Raw genomic sequence first — 27,559 nt, 5'->3', positions numbered from 1 at the left:
ATTGAATTAAATCCAATGCTTGTTAAACATAATACATAAGAAAAATATGTCATTTAATCATATGAAATATTCAAAACAAAATCAGTTAAAAACTAGTTGTGCACAAACCTCTGATAATTGTCTCCTGGTCTGGACTCAGTGTTTCCTTCCCTTTTCCTGAGTCTTTGGTAACTGAGAAACACAATTTGAAGTGTTTCAGTACTAAATTAAACTGTCTCTATCGATAATGTTTCACAAATAATTCTCTGAATTCAAATATTTACTTAGTCAACCTAATATGTCGACCCTCGATGTTTTCTAGGTAAATTAGGTTTTAGTGTCCTTTATATGTCACATTCGATAGGGTTTTAGGGTTGGTATGTGTTACCAAACTCAATTCTATGTATATTGCGTTTTCTTGCATTTCATTGCAAATTGCTGGATTTCGGGATACTAGTTTGACCTAACCGGACGACCTAGTTCCCTCAGTTTTCGGGTTTTGGTCAAAACTACAAACTTGTAGATCTATGTCTTATTGCACGCGAGGCAAAATTTCAGGTCAATCCGAGTTAAGTAGACCAATTTATGGTCATTATACTATTACTGGTCAAATGGCATCAAATTAGGTCAACTTTAGGTCAATTTGGTCAACTTTGGTTCGGCCAGTTTTTGGACCCGAACTTGTGCAAGCTTTTTGACTTGCTTCTGGTCATTTCTGGGTTTTGGTGTCTTCATAAGACTTGTAGGTATGGGTCTTAACTATTCATGGTTAAAATTTCAGGTCAATTGGACCTGTTTTGAGTGAGTTATGGCCTAAACACTCACTGCTGCCCAATTGGTCATTTTTCAGGTCCTAATTGTACCTAATCCGAATTGGTCATTTTCTTAGGTCACTTTGCAAGCAGAATTTTGGTATGTTTTCTCAATGAAAGTTGGCACATTTTGTGCCTAGTTCCACCTCCAATTGGTCTCATACCAATTGAGGTTACACATTTAAACTTATTGGCTAAAATGTACACTGCCCTTGGTTACTTTGCTTAACACACATCAATTTCACACATTTACCTTGCAATATGTTTACTTCCCTACCAAATCTGTTTTGGTACATTACCAAAACTATATATTACTTTACATTAACATCACTTTGGGCAGATTACAATTATCCTCAACATACCAAATATAACTGTAACACCCCTAAGTTCGGTAGTGCGTTCTACTGTTCCGGTGACCAGTGTTGTCCGGACAGCTAGGATGCCTAGAACCGTACTTCAAAATGAGTAAGGAGACATAAAATAATGAAATACAAGAAAAGAAAAACAAAGGAAAAATCATAGTAAAGAAATGTAACCGAGTAAGTGAACCGGGAAACCTAGCGATAGGTGACCGCACCGGGAAGTCACGGCGTGGACCGTTGACTAATACTTTGATCATGGAACCACGGGAAACATTTTTAGGACATAAATAGAACCTTATTGAAGGATAGATATCATTAGAAAGATCAAAGAAAACTTAAATAATTAGTACAAAGAAAAGTGAGAAATCGAAAAACAGACAAAATACGATTATTCAGAAAAATCGGAAAGCCACCCGACAGGGCATTATGGTCATTTGACATCCCAAGTGTCTTTTGACCTAAATGTCCATTAAAAATAAATAGTATTACACTTAGAAAATAAAATGAAAAATTAATTTGGTGGTACCTAAATAAAATAGCTAAAATCATGGGTTAATTGTGGAATAAGTGAAAGTTTAACTTATAAAATGATTTAATTTTAAGTGGACCACTAAGGATTAATTAAATACTTAGTGGGACAAGTGTACACTTAAAATGCAGCTGAACTTCATCTTCCTCATTTTAGATTTCAACATTGCCGTGAGTGAAGGAGAGGAAACTCCATGGACGTTTTGCATGAGCTCACTTAACCTCCCCATTTTCAACTCCAATCTCTTAGGTTCCTTCATGAAAAATGGTCTACACACCACAAGGAAGATATTGATACCAATTTTGGGAAGTTTAAGCAAGGTTTAACAAGCTCCAAGCATAAGGTAAGTTCATAATTTTGAGAATTACTTTGTTAAAGTTTATGTGCATGTTATGGGTATTGGTTTGGTGAAGGAAAATTTTGAGTTTGAAGGGTTATTGTTGTTGTCATTTTGGACAGCCATGGTCACGTTTTTGATGAGGAAATTGTGCATATAATTGTTGAGAAATAATGTTGTTCATGGTGATTTAGTAACCTAGTGATTTAATGCATGTATATATGGTGAATTATGCACTTTGATGGGAATTAGCATATGGTACGGCAATGTGATGTTGATGAGTGATTTGTGGCAGCTTGTGGACACTTGAGAAAGGGTGTATATTGAAGGAAGTGTGGGCAGCATATTGACCTAGAAGGATTGATGTTAAGTATGTAAATTAAAGTTGTAAAGTGTATGTAATGTTTGTAGTGTTTAGGTGTAATTGTAATGGTACTTAGAATTGTGATTGTGAATGATAATTGGTGTGTTGATGGTGATTGGAATCTGCCAAAATAATGCTAATGTAATGTAGAAAATGTGTTGGTAATGTGCCAAAACAGTTTGGTAGGGTATGGAAGTGAACCTTGCAAAGGTAAGTGTGTGTTTGAAGTTTGGGTGTGAAATGCATATTGAGGGCAGTGTATATTTTGGCCTATAACCTTGAATGTGTAACCTCAATTGGTATGAGATCAATTTGGGGTGAAACTAGGCACAAAATGTGCCAACTTTCATTGAGAAACCATGCCAAAATTCTGCTTGCAAGGTGACCTAAAAATTTGACCAATTCGGATTAGGTGCAATTAGGACCTGAAAAATGACCAATTGGGCAGCAGTGAATGTTTAGGCCATAACTCACTCAAACCAGGTCCAATTGACCTGAAATTTTAACCATGAATAGTTAAGACCCATACCTACAAGTCTTATGAAGACACTAAAGCCCAGAAATGACCATAAGCAAGTCAAAAAGCTTGCACAAGTTCGGGTCCAAAAACTGGCCGAACCAGAGTTGACCAAATTGACCTAAAATTGACCTAAAATGGTACCATTTGACCAGCAATAGTATAATGACCATAACTTGGTCTACTTAACTCGGATTGACCTGAAATTTTGCCCCGCGTGCAATAAGACCTAGATCTACAAGTTTGTAGTTTCGACCGAGACCCGAAAACTGAGGGAACTAGATCGTCCGGTTAGGTCAAACCAGTGTTCCGGAATCCAGCAATTCGCATTAAAATGCACTAAGCAAGGAAGTGACTTTGGTAAAACATACCAAATCTAAAACCTTATCGAATGTGACATATTAACGACACTAAAACCTAATTTACCTAAAACGCAATGAGGGTCGGTATATTAGGTGACTTAGTGAATAATTGAGTTGATGCTTTATTTACCATACCCTATCGATAGAGATAGTTTAATTTGGTACTGAAACACTTCAAATTGTGTTTCTCAGTTAACAAGGACTCAGCAAAAGGGAAAGAAATACTGAGTCAAGACCAGGAGACAAATATCAGAGGTTTGTGCACAACAACTGTTTCTTTTGATTTATTTTCAATTGAAATAAATATTGACTATTTGTATATCATTGTTTTAAATTGTGAAAATGTGTTTGATGGACACTTGTTGATTGAAAAATGTTGTGAATGGTTTGAAACTGTAAAAAATTGTTTGAATGATATTGATGAATACTTATTGATTGAAAAGCACTGTAAATGGTTTTTGTGGAAATTGAAGTGAATTACGAATTGTGTTGCCATTTTGTGAATGAAATTATAACTTTGGAAATTTATTGGATTCTTACGGATCATTTGAATAAAATGTTTGGAATTGTTTTGACTCACAATTGGCATGACACTGATAATATGTTCCTCCTCCATTAATGGGGTGAGTGTGATTATTCCTCCCTCTTTGACTTATTAGTCTGGGGTGAGTATGATTATGTTCCTCCCTCTTTGACTTCCCACCGAGGTGAGTATGGATGATTTCTCATTATATAGCTAGCTTCCTCCCTCATTGATTTCGATTATTGGGGTGAGCATGTCTTGTCGTGGTGTACAATACGGCATATATGGAAAAATTGTGTCATGGCCTAAATTGTGTTATAGATTGGCAATATTGTATTCTTCAGTTATTTGATCGAATTGTGTTATTATGTATTGTGAGATTGTGAAATTGATTTAAACTCTTATTGACATATCATCTATTGAATTCAACCAAGATCTGACTTATTGAAAATTATTGTGATATTAACAAATGGAGTTTAAATTCTTGTTGACATTTATTGTCTTGAATTTAACTATGGTTTTAAGTATCCACTATTGATATGATTTATGAATTGTGATTTAAAATTTGTATTTGGTAAATGTTGTGCACCACTGAGACATTGTCTCGTGATAGCTTTATTCTTTGTCGCAGTAGAGAGCAGACAGGAGAGGCGAGGCTAGGTGCTAGTATCGCCAATGAGAGATTTTTGGGTATCGTGAGTATACCACTTGTGGCATTTTGTCTTGTAATGTATATTCCTTTGTATGTATATTTTGTTCTTGGTTTTGAGCAGATTGTAAACTTTAAGTTGTACTGATAAAGTTGTAAAATAATTATGAGTTATTTGGCTTGTAAAAATTGTGTTATATCTTTGTATCTTAGTCTTTGAAAATCACTGTGGATTTGACTTGAGAAATGTGTTGTGTTGATAAAAATGTTGGAGTTGAGATTTGAAAATATATTGAAGTGCTTTTCTGAGTTTTCAAGAAGCTGTTTTGTCCAAAATACAAATGGCACCTTGCCAAAATTTTTGAGATATTCCAAATAAATCAAATGAGTTAGTTGTTTCACTTGATTCACCAAAGTCTTTCACACTGTAAATAGTGCTCACCACTGTAAAAGAAGTAAGAAAGTTTTTAAAATCCCTTGTAGTGTATTAAATGGATTATCGATGAAGCGGAGTTGGTAATTCATTAGGTATACTACGGGATCATGTTATGCCTTACAGAGGGGTAGGGTGTGACATGTTTTAGTGGTATCAGAGCCAGGTTTTTAAATTATGTTTTCACCTGTCATTTGAATATTCTTTCTTCACAGTACAACTGCTCAATATCATTGTTTGATACATACAGTACATTACATTATAAATATGCACTAACGGGAGGAAATCTCCTTGTATCATTGTACAGGAGGTCTAAAATCCTCGAATTGATTATAGAAGAGGGTGATCGTTGATCGATCACTAGATAGAGGCTGAGGTGCAAGGGAATAAATTTTTATGCATTAGTGATTAGTCCTTAAGATAAGGATTGTGATAAGAAGTGAAATTAGTTTTGAAAGAGTTTATCGGCGAAAAGTATTTTCTAAAACATCATAAATTATAAAGCTAATTAGTGAGCCTACTCAATGTAAGGCAAGAGGACGTAAAAGTAAGATGCAGAAATGGAATTGCTCTAGATGAGGGCAAGGAGGTTACTGTTAGAAATTGCGAATGGATATTGTAATCAGAATAAGATTCGAATATCAGTGAATTCAAAAAGAATAAAAGATAGCAAAGTTTGATCTATTGGGATGTATCGTAGTAACTATGCAATGTTCTTGATGTTTATCTTGTAGTGCAGATTCTGATGCTAACTTGAGATTATTGTGTAGAGCTACGTACTACCCGATAGTACACCTAGATAAGAATAGTTGCCAACGGCATACATTTTGGTATAGTTATGCCATGACAATTTAATTGTTAGAAATAAGTTTGAAAATCCTACGTAGGGATCTAAAACTCAAAAGTTAAAATATCGAAGGGTTATAGTTCGTACAAAAGGAAGTAAGTTATAGAATATTGTGAGATAAAAGAGTTATGAAAATAGAGAATTGAACAGTTAATTCATATGTAACAAAGAAATATTACGAATGTGAGGAAGGCTATGGATTAGAATGGTCGGAAGACCAATGCCTGATGAATAATTCTAACATGACCTCAAGGGTCATTCAAGAAGGAACGTGAGCCGAAATATTAAACAACACAATAGTAAGAGGAGATTAGTGTTATCCAAACAAAGTAAACATTGTATTAGATTGTTAAAAGTCTTATACAAATTTGAGAAAAAGAAGATTATACGATCATATAGAAAGGAGAAATAAACGTATGACAATTGTAAGATGGCTACTGGGTAAAAATTTCGTGGACGAAATTTATTTAAGGGGAGAATTGTAACACCCTAAGTTCGGTAGTGCGTTCTCTTTGTTCGGTGACCGGTGTTGTCAGGACAGCTAGGATGCCTAGAACCAAATACTTCAAAATGAGTAAGGAGACATAAAATAATGAAATACAAGAAAAGAAAAACAAAGGAAAAATCATAGTAAAGAAATGTAACCGAGTAAGTGAGCAGGAAACCTAGCGATAGGTGACATGCCAGGGAGAATCACGGCGTGGACCGTTGACTAATACGGATGCGGGAACCACGGGAAACATTTTTAGGACATAAATAGAACCTTATTGAAGGATAGATATCATTAGAAAGATCAAAGAAAAATTAAATAATTAGTACAAAGAAAAGTGAGAAATCGAAAAACAGACAAAATACGGTGTTACCGAAAAATCGGGAAAGCCACCCGAACAGGGGCATTATGGTCATTTGACATCCCGAAGTGTCTTTTGACCTAAATGTCCATTAAAAATAAATAGTATTACACTTAGAAAATAAAATGAAAAATTAATTTGGTGGTACCTAAATAAAATAGCTAAAATCATGGGTTAATTGTGGAATAAGTGAAAGTTTAACTTATAAAATGATTTAATTTTAAGTGGACCACTAAGGTGATTAATTAAATACTTAGTGGGACAAGTGTACACTTAAAATGCAGCTGAACTTCATCTTCCTCATTTTAGATTTCAACATTGCCGTGAGTGAAGGGAGAGGAAACTCCATGGACGTTTTGCATGAGCTCACTTAACCTCCCCATTTTCAACTCCAATCTCTTAGGTTCCTTCATGAAAAATGGTCTACACACCACAAGGAAGATATTGATACCAATTTTGGGAAGTTTAAGCAAGGTTTAACAAGCTCCAAGCATAAGGTAAGTTCATAATTTTGAGAATTACTTTGTTAAAGTTTATGTGCATGTTATGGGTATTGGTTTGGTGAAGGAAAATTTTGAGTTTGAAGGGTTATTGTTGTTGTCATTTTGGACAGCCATGGTCACGTTTTTGATGAGGAAATTGTGCATATAATTGTTGAGAAATAATGTTGTTCATGGTGATTTAGTAACCTAGTGATTTAATGCATGTATATATGGTGAATTATGCACTTTGATGGGAATTAGCATATGGTACGGCAATGTGATGTTGATGAGTGATTTGTGGCAGCTTGTGGACACTTGAGAAAGGGTGTATATTGAAGGAAGTGTGGGCAGCATATTGACCTAGAAGGATTGATGTTAAGTATGTAAATTAAAGTTGTAAAGTGTATGTAATGTTTGTAGTGTTTAGGTGTAATTGTAATGGTACTTAGAATTGTGATTGTGAATGATAATTGGTGTGTTGATGGTGATTGGAATCTGCCAAAATAATGCTAATGTAACGTAGAAAATGTGTTGGTAATGTGCCAAAACAGTTTGGTAGGGTATGGAAGTGAACCTTGCAAAGGTAAGTGTGTGTTTGAAGTTTGGGTGTGAAATGCATATTGAGGGCAGTGTATATTTTGGCCTATAACCTTGAATGTGTAACCTCAATTGGTATGAGATCAATTTGGGGTGAAACTAGGCACAAAATGTGCCAACTTTCATTGAGAAACCATGCCAAAATTCTGCTTGCAAGGTGACCTAAAAATTTGACCAATTCGGATTAGGTGCAATTAGGACCTGAAAAATGACCAATTGGGCAGCAGTGAATGTTTAGGCCATAACTCACTCAAACCAGGTCCAATTGACCTGAAATTTTAACCATGAATAGTTAAGACCCATACCTACAAGTCTTATGAAGACACCAAAGCCCAGAAATGACCATAAGCAAGTCAAAAAGCTTGCACAAGTTCGGGTCCAAAAACTGGCCGAACCAGAGTTGACCAAATTGACCTAAAATTGACCTAAAATGGTACCATTTGACCAGCAATAGTATAATGACCATAACTTGGTCTACTTAACTCGGATTGACCTGAAATTTTGCCCCGCGTGCAATAAGACCTAGATCTACAAGTTTGTAGTTTCGACCGAGACCTGAAAACCGAGGGAACTAGATCGTCCGGTTAGGTCAAACCAGTGTTCCGGAATCCAGCAATTCGCATTAAAATGCACTAAGCAAGGAAGTGACTTTGGTAAAACATACCAAATCTAAAACCTTATCGAATGTGACATATTAACGACACTAAAACCTAATTTACCTAAAACGCAATGAGGGTCGGTATATTAGGTGACTTAGTGAATAATTGAGTTCAGTGCATTATTTACCAAACCCCATCGATAGAGACAGTTTAATTTGGTACTGAAACACTTCAAATTGTGTTTCTCAGTTAACAAGGACTCAGCAAAAGGGAAAGAAATACTGAGTCAAGACCAGGAGACAAATATCAGAGGTTTGTGCACAACAACTGTTTCTTTTGATTTATTTTCAATTGAAATAAATATTGACTATTTGTATATCATTGTTTTAAATTGTGAAAATGTGTTTGATGGACACTTGTTGATTGAAAAATATTGTGAATGGTTTGAAACTGTAAAAAATTGTTTGAATGATATTGATGAATACTTATTGATTGAAAAGCACTGTAAATGGTTTTTGTGGAAATTGAAGTGAATTACGAATTGTGTTGCCATTTTGTGAATGAAATTATAACTTTGGAAATTTATTGGATTCTTACGGATCATTTGAATAAAATGTTTGGAATTGTTTTGACTCACAATTGGCATGACACTGATAATATGTTCCTCCTCCGTTAATGGGGTGAGTGTGATTATTCCTCCCTCTTTGACTTATTAGTCTGGGGTGAGTATGATTATGTTCCTCCCTCTTTGACTTCCCAGTCTGAGGTGAGTATGGATGAGTTCTCATTATATAGCTAGCTTCCTCCCTCATTGATTTCGATTATTGGGGTGAGCATGTCTTGTCGTGGTGTACAATACGGCATATATGGAAAAATTGTGTCATGGCCTAAATTGTGTTATAGATTGGCAATACTGTATTCTTCAGTTATTTAATCGAATTGTGTTATTATGTATTGTGAGATTGTGAAATTGATTTAAACTCTTATTGACATATACTGTCTATTGAATTCAACCAAGATCTGACTTATTGAAAATTATTGTGATATTAACAAATGGAGTTTAAATTCTTGTTGACATTTATTGTCTTGAATTTAACTATGGTTTTAAGTATCCACTATTGATATGATTTATGAATTGTGATTTAAAATTTGTATTTGGTAAATGTTGTGCACCATCGAGACATTGTCTCGTGATAGCTTTTATTGCCGTCGCAGTAGAGAGACAGTGGCGAAAGCTAGGTCGCTAGTATCGCCAAATGAGAGATTTTTGGGTATAGTGAGTATACCACATGTGGCATTTTGTACTGTAATGTATATTCACTGTATGTATATTTTGTTCTTGGTTTTGAGCAGTTGTAAACTTTAAGTTGTACAGTAAAGTTGTAAAATAATTATGAGTTATTTGGCTTGTAAAAATTGTGTTATATCTTTGTATCTTAGTCTTTGAAAATCACTGTGGATTTGACTTGAGAAATGTGTTGTGTTGATAAAAATGTTGGAGTTGAGATTTGAAAATATATTGAAGTGCTTTTTACAGGTTTTCTGAAGAACTGTTTTGTCCAAAATACAAATGGCACCTTGCCAAAATTTTTACAGATATTCCAAATAAATCAAATGAGTTAGTTGTTTCACTTCAGTTCACCAAAGTCTTTCACACCTGTAAATAGTGCTCACCACTGTAAAAGAAGTAAGAAAAGTTTTTAAAATCCCTTGTAGTGTATTAAATGGATTATCAGTAGACGGAGTTGGTAATTCATTAGGTATACTACGGGATCATGTTATGCCTTACAGAGGGGTAGGGTGTGACAATAACTCTAATTCCCAAAGTTCAAATACCATTACACATACACATAAACATCACTAGTTTTTACATACACTTTACACAACAATTTCATACACATATCCTTCAATCCTTAATGTCACAATTCTGCCCATATCTTCATGAACACAAACATTTATTCAAGTGTAACACATACATTTATTCAAGTGTCCCCAAGCTGCCGAAAATCTTCTTCAACACCAAATTGTCCTACAATTCATCAATTCCCATCCAAGTGCCAAAAATCACCATATAAATATGAAGTAATTCACTAGGTTTATTAAATCATCATAACTAACATAATTCTCATCAAATATATGTACAATTACTTCATCAATACATGATTACATGGCTGCCCAAAAATGGATATCTCAATAGTCTTCAAACTTAAAAATTTCCTTCACAAAACCAACACCCATAACATGTATACAAAGTTTATCAAAGAGATCTTCAAAAATGCTAACTTACCTTATGGTTGGAGCTTGTTAAACCTTGCTTAAACTTCTTAAATTTGGTATCAAACTCTTCCTTGTGATGTGTAGACAAACTTTAATGAAGAACCCTAGGTGATTGGAGTTGAAATGGAGGAGTGCATGGAGCTTGATTGAAAAATGGCCATGGAGGATTTTTCTTCTTCAATTCGTCTAAGTTAAGGGAGTGAGGAAGATGACCTTTGAGTGGGAATAATCTGCCCACTTATGAGTATATTTAATCATTTTAATGTTCTTAGTGGTCCACTAAAAAATTAAATCATATTTTAAGCTAAACTTTCACTTAATCCCACATTAACCCATGATTTTAGCTATTTACTTTAGGTACCACCAAATTAATTTTTCGTTTCATTTTCTAAGTGTAATATTATTTATTTTTAATGGACATTTAGGTCAAAAGACACTTCGGGATGTCAAATGACCATAATGCCCCTGTTCGGGTGGCATTCCCGATTTTTCGGTAACACCGGGTTTTGTCTGTTTTTCGATTTCTCACTTTTCTTTGTACTAATTATTTAATTTTTCTTTGATCTTTCTAATGATATTTATTCTTCTATAAGGGTCTATTTAAGTCCTAGAAATGTTTTCCAGGGTTCCATGATCCGTAGCTAGTCAACGGTCCACGCCGTGACTTCCCTAAGGCCACCCATCGCTAGGTTTCCCGGCTCGCTTAACTTGATCACATTTCTTTGCTATTATTTTTCCTTTGTTTTTCTTGTATTTTCTTTTCTTGTATTTCATTATTTTATGTCTCCTCACTCATATTGAAGTGTAGTTCTAGGCATCCTAGCTGTCCGAACAGCACTGGTCACCGGAGCAGTAGAACGCACTACCGAACTTTGGGGTGTTACAATTCTCTCCCCCTTAAAATAAATTTCGTCTCGAAATTTTACCTGGCATTAGTCTCTGAACAGCTGTGGGTGCTGTCTCCTCATATCCTCTTCACGTTCCCAAGTAGCTTCTGGCACGAATGATGGTTCCACAAAGACTTTAACTGTGTGTATCTGTTTGTTCCTCAGCTGCTTCACCTCATAAGCCAGAATTTTTTTATGGGTTCTTCCTCATATGAGAGGTCTGGATTTACTTCAATCTCTTCAACTGGTAGTACATGAGATGGGTCAGATCTGTACCTCCTTAACATGGATACATGGAAGACACTGTGTATCTTTGCTAGCTTTGGAGGTAATACCAACCGATATGCCAAAGGACCCACTCTTTCCAGAACCTCATATGGTCCAATGAAACGAGGACTCAGTTTCCCCTTTCTGCCAAATTTCATAATCCTCTTCCAAGGAGAAACTTTGAGGAATACCTTATCATCCACTGCGTACTCAATATCTCTTCTTTTCATATCAACATAGGACTTCTGATGGTCTGATGCAGCCTTGAGTCTATCTCTAATCAATCTGATCTTTTCCTCTGTCTGCTGAATAATTTCTGGCCCAATCATCTTCCTTTCACCTACTTCATCCCAACATAGGGGAGTTCTGCACTTTCTGCCATACAAAGCTTCATATGGAGGCATCCCAATGCTTGATTGGTAGTTGTTGTTTTAAGCAAACTCAATCAAAGGCAAGTGTGTATCCCAACTACCTTCAAATTCAATCACACAAGCCCGTAGCATATCCTCCAATATCTGAATAACCCTCTCAGACTGGCCATCATGCGTGGGTGGAATCTTTGTCTTTGAAGTTCAATCTAGTTCCTAGGGCTCTCAAGACTACCCGAATCTAGAAGTGAACCTAGGATCCTGTCGATACAATTGATACGGCACTCCATGCGCTTTTACAATCTCATATATGTACAATCTGCTAATCTTTCTGTGCTATAGTCCATCCGATGGCAAAAAGTGATAAGACTTGGTTAGTCTGTCAATTATAACCTATACTGCATCATGACTATTCTGTGTCCTCAGAAATCTCATCACAAAATCCATAGTTATCTGTTCCCTTACAATGTTTCATAGGGTGCCACTTGTATGCTAGCTTGACACTTATTAATGTATACAAATTCTGTTAGTGGGATGTATCTGTCCCATCTCCTCTCGGATTCAATGACACAAGTTCTCGATATATTCTTGAGGGCTTATCACATTTCTGAGTTATTTTTATCATTTCATTTCATTATTTATAGGAACTCAATGAGTTTCGAATTTACTGAATTACTTGTTTCAATTGTCCATCATGCGAGGATGATACGTTGTAATCGATATCTCTAAGCTTATAGCAATTCTCGTGGTAATCGGTAGTTCACATTATTGTAACCGAGTTACTGACTCCAGCTACCTTATAAGTGTAGTCTTTCGACAGGCTAGTTCTGAAGTTTTAAATTTCTGACTAAAATTTTCACATTTATTTCCAGTAATAGTACCCTATTCGGGTGCAACTGTATCAATTTATAGATTACTTACAAATATTCTTACTTATTGTACCACGAGGAAACACGTAGCTCTACACAATAATCCAGTGTCGGTACTGTAATCTACAACTTACAATACAAACATCGAGAACATTATATAGTCACTACGTTATAACCTCATGGACTAGGTTTTCTAACATCTTATCTTTCTCGAATCCACTAATATCCCAAACCGATTCTGATTACAATTTCCTTTGACAATTACTAACAGTAACATCTTTGCCCTCATCTAGAGTAATTCTATTACTGTAACTTACTTTTAGGTCCTCTTGCCTTACATTAAGTAGGCTCGCCATTTAGCTTTATAATTTATGGTATGTTAGAAAATACGTTTAGCTAACAATTCTTCCAAAAGTAATGTCAATCATACTTGTTATTATAGTTATTATCCTAAAGGACTAGTCACTAATACATCAAAATTCGTTCCCATGTAAGGGAATGACAACAGAACATATAGTTCTGACACTAACACACAACTAAGTAGTGCTGGGATCAAATAATAACTAAAATTAAGAACTTACCAGCAGCTACATCTGAAGTTTCTGCTCCTTTTACTTGGCGCATAGTGGACTCTCCGACTGGTGCGCTACTATATTCAGGTTGATTCACTGTGTTATAATGGTGAGGAGTACCAACTCTATTTCTATCTTGACTCTGACTGACGGTCTGTGAAATCCGGAGAGTAGATTGAGGTGGTTTAGTGCAATCTTTAGCAAAGTGTCCAAGTTTTCCACAATTGTAGCAGGCTCCAGAGGCCTTATAGCGTATCCCACCATGATATTTTCCATAAGTTTCACATTGGCGGGAAGGGTAGGAACTTCTAGTTGTTCAACGACTGGACCTTGGTGGTCTCTGTCTTAATGATCCACCTCTATCGTATCTCTGAGCTCGGGGTTCCTCAAGCTCAGATGCAAGCATCTACAGCACAACTACAGCCCTCGGCTCAGCAATATGAAAAATTAATAAAATTTGGGGCCATCGAGTTTGAGGGCACTTTGGATCCACTGGAGGCAGAATAGTGGTTAGAGAGAATGGAACGGGTTTTCAGAAAGCTGCAGTGTGTAGAAGAGCTGAAGTTCGAGTACTCTATTTCTCTATTACAAGGGGATGCATATGAATGGTGGAAGACCATCCCCCATAGCCTGGTTGAGCCACCTGTAACACCCTCACTGTAGCAATTTCACACATTCTACTATTCCGGTGATCAGTGTCTGTCTGGACAGCTAGAATGCCTATGCAATGGGTAACCCAGTGAGAAGTTACAGTCTTCGCAGCTAGGAGCCCTAAACCAGGGAGAAAATTCATAAAATAATTTTTGGGACTCCAGAGAAGAGTCATTGAGGTTTCTATGGCATTAAAATGCCAAGAAAAGGTTTAGAAAAATTTTTAAATCGGTACAGACAATTTTTGTCTGTTAAGCCAAACGGAAGGCATTTTGGTTATTTCGTCTTCAAAGATGATTTTTGGCCGACTTGTCCAGTTATGTAAATAATTATTATGACATAGAATGTGAATAAATATTGCTAAAAATTAAATTAAAAATGAGTAGAGAATAGAAGAAAAGAAAATGAAAGAAAATGCTAATTATGACATCATATGATGTCATTTAAATTTCCTCCACCAATCACAATTTATTAAACTCATTAAAAGGGATATGGAAGACCAAAAATTGATAAACAATCTGTATCTTCAACCTTTGGGCAGCCAAAAATGTGGAGAGAGAGAGAGAGGAAAGAAAACTCCATGGAAGCTTGATCAAGCTTGAGCTAACCCACATAAATCACTCCAAAACCCTAGCTTCCCTTCACAAATATTTACCCTTACACCTAGAGCAAGTCTTGGGAAGCAAAAAGAAAGAGAAAAAGAAGAGTTCTCAAGCTTTGGAAATTAGCTAAATCAAGGTTAGTGCCTATACTCACTTCCATATCTTTTAATCTTTGTTAGGAAGACAAGTTAAATGAGAATTTATTGTAAAATTGAACAAAACAATTATATTGAAGTGTGTATGAAAATTTGTAGCCAGGGGAAAAGGATGAGATGTGTTGATTTGTATGACTTGAATTGTTTAGAAGTGGTTTGTGATGAGATAACTCGAGTTAGATGTTGAACTATGTGTGTTGGATGTGTTAGATGACATGAAAAGCATGAAATGAACAATTGGGAATTAGGGTTTGTGAAAAAATTAGAGTTTTGCTTATGAAATGGTATATTAACCTTGTAATGGTCAATTAGTGACCATTTGAATGTGTGTGAGGAGGAATTGAAGTGAGTAAGGATAATGGAGTTGAGTTTAAGCATGCTGCCCTTAGTGACTTGCAGGACTGATTGTGAGTCCAGTAGGTTTGGGAAACTATAAATGGAGTTGTATAGTTCAATTGGTGCAAGGCCAACTAGAAATGAAACTAGACACATATTGGCACAACTTTGGTGAAGAAACCTTCTCAGAAAACCAAACCAAGTTGACCTAAAAATTGCCCTAATCCGGGTGACTTGCATTCTGTCTGTGCAAAATGACCAAATGAAAAGTGTTTATTCATCTGGTCATAACTCAGTGTAGAAAGGTCCAATTGACCTGAAATGTTACCAAAAGAAAGCTGAGACATAGTCCTACAACTTTAATGAAGAACACAAATCCAAATTTTGACCATAACCTAGTTAAATTGCCAACCAAACTTAGGTCACCAAATCTGATAGAAACAAATTGCCCAGAAATTCTGGGTACAGGTCAATCCAGCTAGTTATGGTAAAATGACTATAACTTGAGCTAAAAAACTCTAAATGGAGTGATTCAAAAAACGAAATGTAACTAGACGCAATAAGGAACAACTTTCATAAAGAAATTTTATCAAATTCCTACTGTACAAATAACCAATGGAATAATAAACCTAGGGTATGAAATCTGAAAATTATGAATAATATAAGATAAGCTTTGAAATGGTATTGGAAATCAATACCAACAAAAATAAAATGCAAAATGTGGAATCTTGGTGAACTTAGGTTCAATAAATTCATTATATATTAAAAAGTCAACAATTTGAGTGAATAGTAATGTGAATAGTAATATAAAGACACAAAGTATAAGAACTATATTGTTAAAGGGAAATTAAGGCCACAAATTTGAAATCCATGAAGTGTTCATGGATTGCTTAAAACATGAAAAGTAAGTCACCTAATTGATGTGAATAGGTAGTTAGGCTTATATGCCCATCACAAATAGAATTCATAAAATGCATAAATGAGAAAGGAAAAACGTTTTGAATACAATGTACATGTGAACCATTGTTTTGAATTGTGATCAATATGAATAACATAATGAATGAATAAATGAACCATGTTAATGTATGAATGAGACATTAGTTCTCATTATTGTAGAAAGGATAAGTGCTTTGAGTACAATGATATAAAGGGATAATTGATGTGAATTGTGATCATATATATGATAAAATGAATGTATACATTATAATTGAAAATTATTATGAAATAATGAAGTCATAAAACACAATATATTAATATTTAATGATATTATGTGCCCTTGTATTGCCTAGACATGTGTGTCAGATTGGATAGTTTGGCATGCCAATAGGGTATTGTTTTTGCAGTACTGCGAAAGGGCTTTATGCCAGCATTCATGGCATTTTATGCCCGATTATGTGTTATCATGGCTTTTTAGCCATACTGACTGCATAGGTGGTTGACGTTCTGCGTCCCATGGTATAACGGCCCGAGGCACCGCGATGTCCAGTGCCAACAACCCGTTATCCAGTTTAGTCAGCCTATCGTAGGTTACTGAAACAGTCTAATTTATTAAAATAAGTTATGAATATTAGCAAATAAAAATGCTAGAAAGTAAATAAATGAGAAGAAGTTCTGAAATAAATTAGATTAGCTCAAAAAATTTGTTTCTTAGAATGATCTAAAGTAAATTAAATTAGTTCTAAAAATTTTAAATATTACGAAATGATTGTAAACAACTTAGAATGTATCAAGGAAGTGATAAAAAGACTAGTAGAAGAATTATAACTCAAATAACATTACAAATGTGACTTTCATAAGAATATAAGTATAAGTATAAATGTTAGATTTATTTGTACATTATATAAATTATTATAGTAAACTTATGACAAAAGAGATTCTAGAGAGCAACATAAATGACCAAAAATGTACTGTATGACAAATTTCATATAAATCCAGTAAAATTCTTAAGTATAGAATATATGCTCTAATTATTTTTTATTTGTATACATTATTTCTTATTATATTATTGCACCACTAAGCAACAATGCTTAATGCGATGGATTTGTTTTCTCGCGTAGGTACTCAAGTTAAAGCCATGTAAATTAATTTGTAGATCATGTAAATTATGAATTTATATAATCAGTCTGTAAATCATGTAAATTAATGAAACTTGAGAATTTATATATATAAATTATGCATGAATGGAAATGCATGGAAATGAATATGAAATTGAGATATATGAATGAGATGTGAATTATGAGATGGTTATAAAAATAATTGATGAGATTTTCATTGTAAAATATTATTGAAAATTTCAAGCAGGTGAATAGTGAAATACGTCAATTGATAATAAAATAGGGGAAACTTCGCTGGTTTCTCCATAGAGAAATAATTAATATTAAATTAAATGAATTCAAAATTATTAAAATAATAAAGTAAGATAAGATAGGGTGCTCTGGCACCGAATGTAGCACACCTTGCTCGGCTACACTGTAGTTGGGTGAGGGGTGTAACACCACCTGTGCTGACATGGATAGACTTCCTGAGGGAATTCAGGCAAAAGTGGGTCCCTGATGCTTATGTGGATATGAAATTATAAGAATTCTTGAGCTTGAAGCAAGGAGATAGAACAATAGCAGAGTATGAGTGAGACTTTTCAAGGCTAAGTCATTATGCTGGAAGCTTAGTCTCCACCCCTAGAAACAGATGTAAGAGGTTTAAGGCTGGGTTGAGGCCCAGCTTAAGAATGCAAGTTGTGGGATTCAGACACTAGAAATTTTCCGAGCTGATTTCACAAGCCCTGGAACTGGAAAAGATAGAATCAGAAGGGGTAGTGAAGAAGGGCACTTAAGAGAAAGAAAAGACTGAAAAGGCTACGGGTCAGGCTATCAGAGTGGTTCTGGGAAGAGGAAATAGTTTGGGGGATTCAGCTCTCACAGATCTGGCAGAGGCAGATACTCTAGCCAAAGACCACCTCGGTCTAGTCAGCAGACCTAGCAAGCATCTCGAGGAGCTTTATCAGTCCGGCAGTGTGAGACTTGTGATAGAAGACATGGTGGGGTGTGTTTCAAGGCCACAGGTGCCTATTTTAACTATGGAGGGAGCAAACATTTTGCTAAGGATTGTACTAGTCCACGCCGATCTGGACCTTCTGCTACATCTGAGGGATCAACCCAAGTTTTTGTACCTAGAGGGTCATAGCCAGCTGGTCGAGGTAGAGGTAGAGGTAGGGGTCCTGGTAGCACTCATGGAAGTCAGAGTACTGTTAACCATCCAGAACCAAGTGGTGCACTAACTAGAATTTATACCATGAAACAGAGAGAGGAGGCTGAAACATCAGATGTATTAGCTGGTATTTTCTCTATCCTTGACCAAGATGCATATGTGTTGTTTGATTTTGGCTCCACACATTCATATGTCAGTGCTAGTGTGATGTGTTCTATTGCTATCCAGTGTGTACAAATGGACTATGATGTGCTAGTAACTAGTCCATTAGGTCAAGAGGTTAGGGTCAACAGAATCTATAGAGACTATCCTTTGGTGATCCAAGGACATGTTTTTTGTCAGATATGATTGAAATGCCCTTCAGAGATTATGATATTATCTTGGGCATGCATTGGTTAGCCAGGCATCATACAATGATTGATTGTAGACTGAAGATAGTAACTTTTGGTCTCCCTCAATATGGTGTTGTAGTAATATATAAGGAGAGGCAGTTATTACCGTCAAACATCATTTCAGCTGCACTGGCTAGAAATTTGATTAGAAACGGGTGTGAGGCATACTTGGCACATGTGATACACACCCAAGTGGGTAGTCCAGCATTGAGGGACATCCCCACAGTATATGACTTTCCGGATGTGTTCCTTGAGGAATTGCTAGGATTACCTCTGGAAAGAGAGGTGCAATTTGAGATTGATGTTATGCCTGGTGTGGACCCAATCTCCATAACACCATATAGAATGGCTTCAGCAGAATTGAAAGAGTTAAAAGTGTAGTTGCAAGAGCTGCTTGACAAGGGTTTCATCCGCCCTAGTGTGTTACCTTGGGGAGCGCCAGTGTTGTTTGTAAAGAAGAAGGATGGCACTCTCTGGTTATGCATTGACTATCGACAATTGAATAAGGTAACAATAAAGAATAAATAGCCATTGCCCCGCATTGATGATTTGTTTGATCCGTTGAGGGGTGCAGCTGTGTTCTCCAAAATTGACCTGAGATCAAGTTATTATCAGTTAAAAGTACAAGAGCAGGGTATTCCTAAAATTGCCTTTAGAACCCGCTATGGCCATTATGAGTTCTTGGTTATGCCATTCAGGTTAACTAATGCTCCGGCTGCTTTTATGGATCTGATGAACACTATCTTCAGACCATACCTTGATCAATTTGTAGTTGTGTTTATAGATGCTATATTGGTTTATTCGAGGAGTGCAGAAGAGCATGATAGACATCTACGGATTGTACTATAAACTTTGAAGGAGAAACAACTATACGCCAAATTATCGAAGTGTGAATTTTGGCTGAAGGAGATATCCTTTTTAGGGCACATAGTATCAGCATAAGGTATTAAGGTAGATCCTAGCAAGATAGAAGCTGTCCTTAATTGGAAGCCACCCAGAAATATCATTAAGATTCGCAGTTTTCTGGGGTTAGCTGGATACTACCGCCGTTTTGTGAAAGGATTTTCCATGTTGGCATCTCCATTGACCAAGCTGCTTAGGAAAGATGTGAAATTTCAGTGGACAGATAAATGCCAGCAGAGTTTTGATGAATTGAAGAAATGTGTGACTGAAGCTCCAGTCCTAACTTTACCTACACCGGGTAAAGAATATACAGTTTATAGTGATGCTTCTCACAATGGGTTAGGCTGTGTACTGATGCAAGATCGAAATGTCATTGCCTATGCATCACGCCAGCTGAAACTATATGAGAGGAACTATCCGACACATGACTCAGAGCTAGCAGCTATTGTGTTCGCTTTTAAGATCTGGAGACACTATTTGTATGGGGAGAAGTACTACATCTACACAGATCATAAGAGTTTGAAGTATTTGGGCACCTAGAAGGAGTTGAATTTGAGACAGAGGAGATGGTTAGAGTTAACAAAAGACTATGATTATCTGATAGACTATTAGCTAGGGAAAGCTAATGTTGTGGCTGACGCCTTAAGTCGTAAGACTATGGCAAGTATACAAGTTACTCCTTTGTCTATGGTACATGAGCTGAGATCATTACATGCCAGCTTAGAGATTAATGATGAGGGGCAGACAGCAGTTGCATGGCATGTACAGCCAGTGTTGATTGATCAGATCAGAATGGCTGCTCAGAATGATCAGAAGTATCAGAAGCTATTGGAAGAAGTCTGGTAGGGCAAAAAACCAGAATTCTCAATTAGAGATGATGGTCTACTAGTACACCAGGGCCGAATGTGCGTTCCTAATGACGTTGACGTGAAACAGATCATTTTGAAGGAAGCACATGAGTCTCCTTTTACTATACATCCTGTTAGTACAAAAATGTATAGAGGGCTAAAGGAGCATTACTGGTGGATGGGTATGAAAAGAGATGTGGCAGAATTTGTTTCCAAATGCCTAACTTGTCAGCAAATAAAGGCAGAGCATCAAGTATCCACTGGGTTGTTACATCCATCACCAGTACCAGAATGGAAATGGGAGAGAATAATAATGGATTTTGTGATGGGACTTCCGAGGATACAAAAGAGCCATGATGCAGCATGGGTCATAGTTGATAGACTGACCGAGTCTGCTCATTTTCTGCCAGTCCGGATGGACTACAGTTTAGAAAGATTAGCCAAGTTGTACATAGATGAGATAGTGAGAGTGCATGGAGTGCTAGTATCGATTGTGTCTGATAGAGATCTTAGGTTCACTTATAGATTCTGGGTTAGTTTTCAAAGAGCCCTAGGAACTAAATTAAACTTTAGCACCACATTCCACCCATAGACAGATGGCCAGTCTGAAAGGGTAATTCAGATTTTGAAGGACATGCTATGGGCTTGTGTGATTGAGTTTGAAGGCAGTTGGGACACACACTTGCCTTTGATTGAGTTTGCTTACAACAACAGCTACAAATCAAGTATTGGAATGCCTCCATATGAAGCTTTGTATGGTATGTAACACCCCTAAGTTCGGTAGTGCGTCTACTCTTCCAATGACCAGTGGAGAAGTTATATGATGTGGTTGGGTGATTAAATTGTTGTAATTGAGTTTGAAAAATTTTGTACTATATGGTGCATGTTGAGTGTGATTATAAGCTGCCAAGATGACCAACAATATGTTATGAAATGTGTTTAGGTTATAGTACAAACCAGAATTGGCATGAATGTTTAGTTTGGTAAATGTTAAAAGTGTCCTTTGATGAGTAATGAACAAAATGCAACAGGGCCATTTATGTTATGGGCCTAGAACCTTAAGTGTGTGGCTCCAATTGGTATGAGACCAAGGAGGTGAAACTACGCATAAAAGGTGCCAACTTTCATGAAGGAAGCTTACCAAAATTCTGCTTGTAAGGTAACTTGAAAAGTGACCAAATCCGTATTAGTGCAATTAAGGCCTGAAAATTTATCATTTGGGCAGCAGTTAGTGTTTAGGCCATAACTCACTCAAAACAGGTCCAATTGACCTGAAATTTTGACCATGAATAGTTAAGACCTATATCTACAAGTCTTATGAAGACACCAAAGCCCAGAAATGACCATAAGCAAGTCAAAAAGCTTGCACAATTTTGGATCCAAAAACTAGCCGAACCAAAATTGACCTAAAATAACCTAAAGTGACCAATTTTGGTATATTCTGACCAGCAATAGTAAAATGACCATAACTTGGTCTAGTAAACTCAGAATGACCTGAAATTTTGCCCCGCGTGCAATAAGACATAGATCTACAAGTTTGTAGTTTTGACCGAAACCCGAAAGCCGAGGAAACTAAGTCATCTGGCTAGGTCAAATTAATATGCCGGGATCCGATAAATTGCAATAAAATGCAATACACATGGAAATAAATTCAGTAACATGTACCAATACTAAAAGGCTACAAATGTGACATATTGGTAACATTAAAATCTAATTCACCTATATTGCATCGAGGGTTGACATCTTAGATTGACCAGGGAAATAATAGAATTCAATAAGTTAATTATTAAGCTTTATTCTTAGAGACAGTTTAAATGAGTGCTGAAACACTTCAAATTGTGTGTAGACTCAGGGAAGGGGAAGGAAACACTGAGTCTGTGACATCCCTTACCCGTCTATAGTGTAGCCGAGCAAGTTATGCCACTCAGTGTGTCGGAACACCAATTCATGTTTCAATTTCAATTAATCCCTTTTTATTCATTTATTTATAATTTTTGATAAATCTAAATTTTTTTGCAAATTTTATAGAAAATCCAGTAGAGTGCCGTCTTCTGAACCTATTTAAAAACACTTCCAATATAATTATAATCTCAATCTCAGTCAACCACTAACATTTTTCAACAATTTCTCAAATCAATTCAGTATCTCAAAATTCACATTCATCTCATATCACACCCAATTCAATGAGAAATACTCATATTTATTTATGAACACAACTCATGGGTAATTACAGCAAAAATATGATTACATGAGTTTATAATATACATAACAAAAGTTTACAAATACAAAAGACTTAGCTAGCCCAAAGTCCTACCAATGCACTGCAATTGTGAGGTGACTTTGAACTCTGAGTGCAGATATGAAAACTCACGTTGTATGAGGTCTGCTGGACTCCCCAGCTATGTCTCCAGTACCTACGCGTGGCAAAAGCGACGCGCTAAGCAATTCTGCTTAGTGGTGACAATATAAAATAAAATAAAATAAAAACATGTATGCAGAATGTATGTTTACATTTTTTCGTAGACTTAATTTCAAATATTTATTGTAATATTATTCGATTAATGTTTGGTAAGATTTATTAACATTGCCCGAGTAACCTATACTAGTTGACTGGACTGGATAAACAGGTAAACTGGTACTGGGTACTAAGTACCTCGGACCATCACACCATCGGTCACATTGTGTCTCCCGGTGTGCAACGGAACAGCTAATAAGCTGTAATAATTATCGGGGATTAAACCCGAGTATAACAACTCAATATCATAGCCAAAGGCTATTATGTCACAGAATGGCATGGAAAGCCATGAAATACAGAATGACATGAAGCCATATGCAGTACTGCTAACAGAACCCTATTGTCATGCCAACCTATCCAAACCAATCACATTAGGCCTACTAGAGCATTTAACACTTTTCATTTATGTAATTCTTTGAAATTGAATTTTTATGATTACTATTCATTTCATTGGTCAACCAAAATGTTGACTTTTGCATTGGCAATAGGTAAATTAGTTTAAATATCATCAACATGCCACATTTTGCATTTTAAACGTGTTGGTATTGGTTGCCAATACCATCTCTAAGCTTAATGTGAATTGGACAGAATTTTCAGTTTTCAAGCTTTGGGTTTACTGTTCCATTAGTTACTTTTTCAGTGGGAATTTGGAAAAATGATCAACATGAAAGTTGTTCATTATTTTGTCTAGTTGAATTTCCTTTTTTGAATCACTCCATTTGGAGTTTTGTAGCTCAAGTTACGGCCTAAACACCATAACTGGCCGGATTGGACAGATTCCAAAATTATGGGCAAAACTGGTTCTGCCAGATTTGATAACCTAAGTTTGGTTGGCAATTTGACTAGGTTATGGTCTTCGTGAAAGTTTTTGGTATATATCTCAGCTTATTTCTGATAAAATTTCAAGTCAATTGGACCTTTCTACATTGAGTTATGGCCAAATGACCAAAAACTGTTCATTTGGTTATTTTGCCCAGGCAGATTGCAGGTCACCCAGATTAGGGCAAACTTTTAGTCAACTTGGTTTGGTTTTCTGGGGATGGTTTTTTCACCAAAGTTGTGCCATTATGTGTCTAGTTTCATGTCCAATTGGCCTTACACCAATTGGACCTCTATAATTCAAGTTATTGCTGCCCAAACCTGCTTGACTCATGTCCAATTCTGCAGGTCACCAAGGGCAGCCACACTAATCTCAATTCCCACTACCCAAACCACTTCATTTCTTGTTTACACATCACTAAATGGTCACTAATTGACCATTAAAATTCAGTTTCACCATTGCATGTTCAAAGTCTTCATTTTATACTCAAACCCTAACCCTGTCATCTCCAATCTTGCATTTAACTAGCATTTCATCATTTTACTTGAGAGATTATTGTTAAGGCAGCCCTATTACCATTTTAGATCCATGAAAATCATCAAAAACTTACAACATCCATGGCTGCCAAAATTATAGGATGGGCATACACATGATATTTATTAAATTTTTTTGCACTTTTACACTCAATCATGCTCCTTCAATATGAATTTAAAGAGAAAATCTAATTTAAGTCACTAACCTCTAACGGAGTGAATTTCCCACTTACTCAAATTCTTGTTTTCCTTTTCTTTTTGCTTCCACAAGAATCTCCAAGATGCAAGAACACTTTTTTGTGTTGGGAGTTTAGGGTTTAGTTGGGTAGAAGTTGGTGAAATCAAGCTTGAAAATGGTGGCTATGGTGGAGGCTTACGGCAAAGAAGAAAGAAGAAATGAGAAATCTGGTTTTTCTCTCATTTTCCAGCCCATTTGTCTCTTTTAAATAAGGTTATGCCATGTGTCAACATTGGGTTGGGTGGGAGAACTTTAATGACATCATTATGATGTCATAAATCCATTTTCCTTTATTTTCTCTTCATTTCTTGTCTATTTAATTGCAATTAAATTTTTAACAACATTTATTCATATTTTATGTTATATAAATTATTTATTTAATTGGACAGGTTGGTCAAAAATCATCTCTGAAGACGAAATGACCAAAATACCCTCCGTTTGGCTTAACGGGCCAAAATTATCTGTACGGATTGAAAATTATTTGTAAGTATTTTCTTGGCATTCTAATGCCATAAGAACCTCAATAACCCTTCTCTGGAGTCCCAAAAATTATTTTATAATTTTTCTCCCGGGTCTAGGGCTCCTAGTTGCAAGAACCGCAACTTCTCACTAGGTTACCCATCGCTAGGGCACCGGCTCATTTAACTTAGTTGTATCTTATTTCTAAAATTTTTGCTAAATTTTTCTTATTAATATTTGAATTAATTATGGTTCCTCACTTTAGTTTAAATATTTTTTCGGACGTTCTAGCTGTCCGGACCGACACTGGTCACTAGAACAGTAGACTGTACGGACTAGCTAAAGTGAGGATGTTACAACTATTCCCCTCTAATAAAAATTTCATTAAATTTTCCTGATGCAAACAGTTGAGGAAACTGTTGCCTCATTATCTCTTCACTTTCCCAAGTTGCCTCTTCAGTGTTGTTGTGCCTCCAAAGCACTTTCACCAGTGGAATTTGTTTATTTCTCAGTTCCTTCACTTCCCGAGCTAGGATTTGTATAGGTTCTTCTGTGTATGTAAAGTCCGGTTGGATTTCAATCTCTTCCATGGAAATGACATGTGAAGGATCTGAGCGATATCTTCTCAGCATGGAAACATGGAATACATTATGAATTTTATCCAGTTCTGGTGGTAAGGCTAACCGATAGGCCACTGGTCCCACACGTTCAATGACTTCATATGGGCTAATGAACCTAGGGCTTAACTTACCCTTTCTCCCAAACCTCAGTACTTTCTTCTACGGTGAGACTTTGAGAAACACTTTATCGCCAACTGCATAATCTATTCCTTTTCTCTTCAAGTCGGCATATGATTTCTGTCTATCTGAGGTAACCTTCAGGTTAGCTTTGATTATCTTCACTTTTTCCTCAGTCTGTTTCACCAGGTCTGGTCCTACTAGCTTATCTTCGCCCAATTCAGTCCAACAAACTAGAGTTCTACATTTTCTCCCATACAGTGCTTCATACGGGGCCATTTGGATGCTAGCTTGGTAGCTATTGTTGTATGTGAATTCTGCCAGTGGGAGATATCTAGCCCAGCTCCCCTCAAACTCAATGACACAACTCCTTAGCATATCCTCCAGGATGTATCACATAATTCACATTGTTACTGTCATTTCAATTTATTAATTACGAAAATTCAATTAGTTCTTAGGTTTACCTGGATTACTCATTCTGACTGTCCATCCGTCTGAGGATGAAAAGCCGTGCTAAAACAGAGTTGTGTGACCAAGGCTTCTTGCAACTTTTTCCAAAATCTCGATGTAAACCTTGGGTCTTGGTCAGATATGATGGAAAGTGGGATTCCATGCAGTCTAACTATCTCACTAATATACAATTCTACTAGCTTCTCCAGTGAGTAGGCAGTCCTAACTAGCAGGAAATGTGCTGACTTCGTCAATCTATCCACTATCACCCATACTGCATCATGCTTCCTTTGGGTGAGGGGTAGACCACTAACAAAATCCATAGTGACCCAGTCCCATTTCCATTCAAGTATGCTTATAGGCTGTAACAATCCCGATGGAACTTGATGTTCTGCTTTAACTTGCTGACATGTCAAACACTTAGTCACATAGTCAGCTATATCCCTCTTCATACCAGGCCACCAATAATGAGGCTTCAAATCATTATACATTTTCGTGCTCCCTGGGTGCATAGCACAAACATTTTCCCACAATGGCCATTAGTTTTTCATTTGCCTTCTGCCCATCTTGTATTTGCTGTAGTAGGGTTGGCCTTACTTGCAACTCAGCCAAAATAGCTCCATCTTGAGCTAAGGACAGATAGGCATTTAGTGATCTTAAAGCTGTGATGGACTTCCTGCTCAAAGCATCAGCCACTACATTTGCCTTCCCAGGATGATAATCTATCACATAATCATAGTCCTTCAGGAACTCAATCCATCGCCTTTGTCTAAGGTTGAGCTCCTTCTGAGTTGGCAAATATTTTAGACTTTTATGGTCTGTGTAAATGTAGCACTTTTCACCATGTAAGTAGTGCCTCCATATTTTCAGCGTGAAGATAATTGCTGCAAGCTCTAGATCATGGGTAGGGTAATTCTATTTATGTGGCCTTATCTGCCTGGAAGCATAAGCGACCACCTTTTCTCCAGGGTCTAGGGCTCCTAGTTGCGAGAACCACAACTTCTCACTAGGTTCCCATCGCTAGGGCACCGGCTCATTTAACTTAGTTGTATCTTATTTCTAAAATTTTGCTAAATTTTTTTTATTAATATTTGAATTAATTTTTGTTCCTCACTTTAGTTTAAATATTTTTCCAAACGTTCTTGCTGTCCGGACCGACACTGATCACTGGAACAGTAGACTATACGGACTAGCTAAAGTGAGGATGTTACAGAGTCAGAGCCAAGAAACAGT

Source organism: Hevea brasiliensis, chromosome 6 (genome assembly GCF_030052815.1).
Source record: "Hevea brasiliensis isolate MT/VB/25A 57/8 chromosome 6, ASM3005281v1, whole genome shotgun sequence".
Classification (NCBI taxonomy): Eukaryota; Viridiplantae; Streptophyta; class Magnoliopsida; order Malpighiales; family Euphorbiaceae; genus Hevea; species Hevea brasiliensis.
This window is presented reverse-complemented; position numbering follows the sequence as displayed.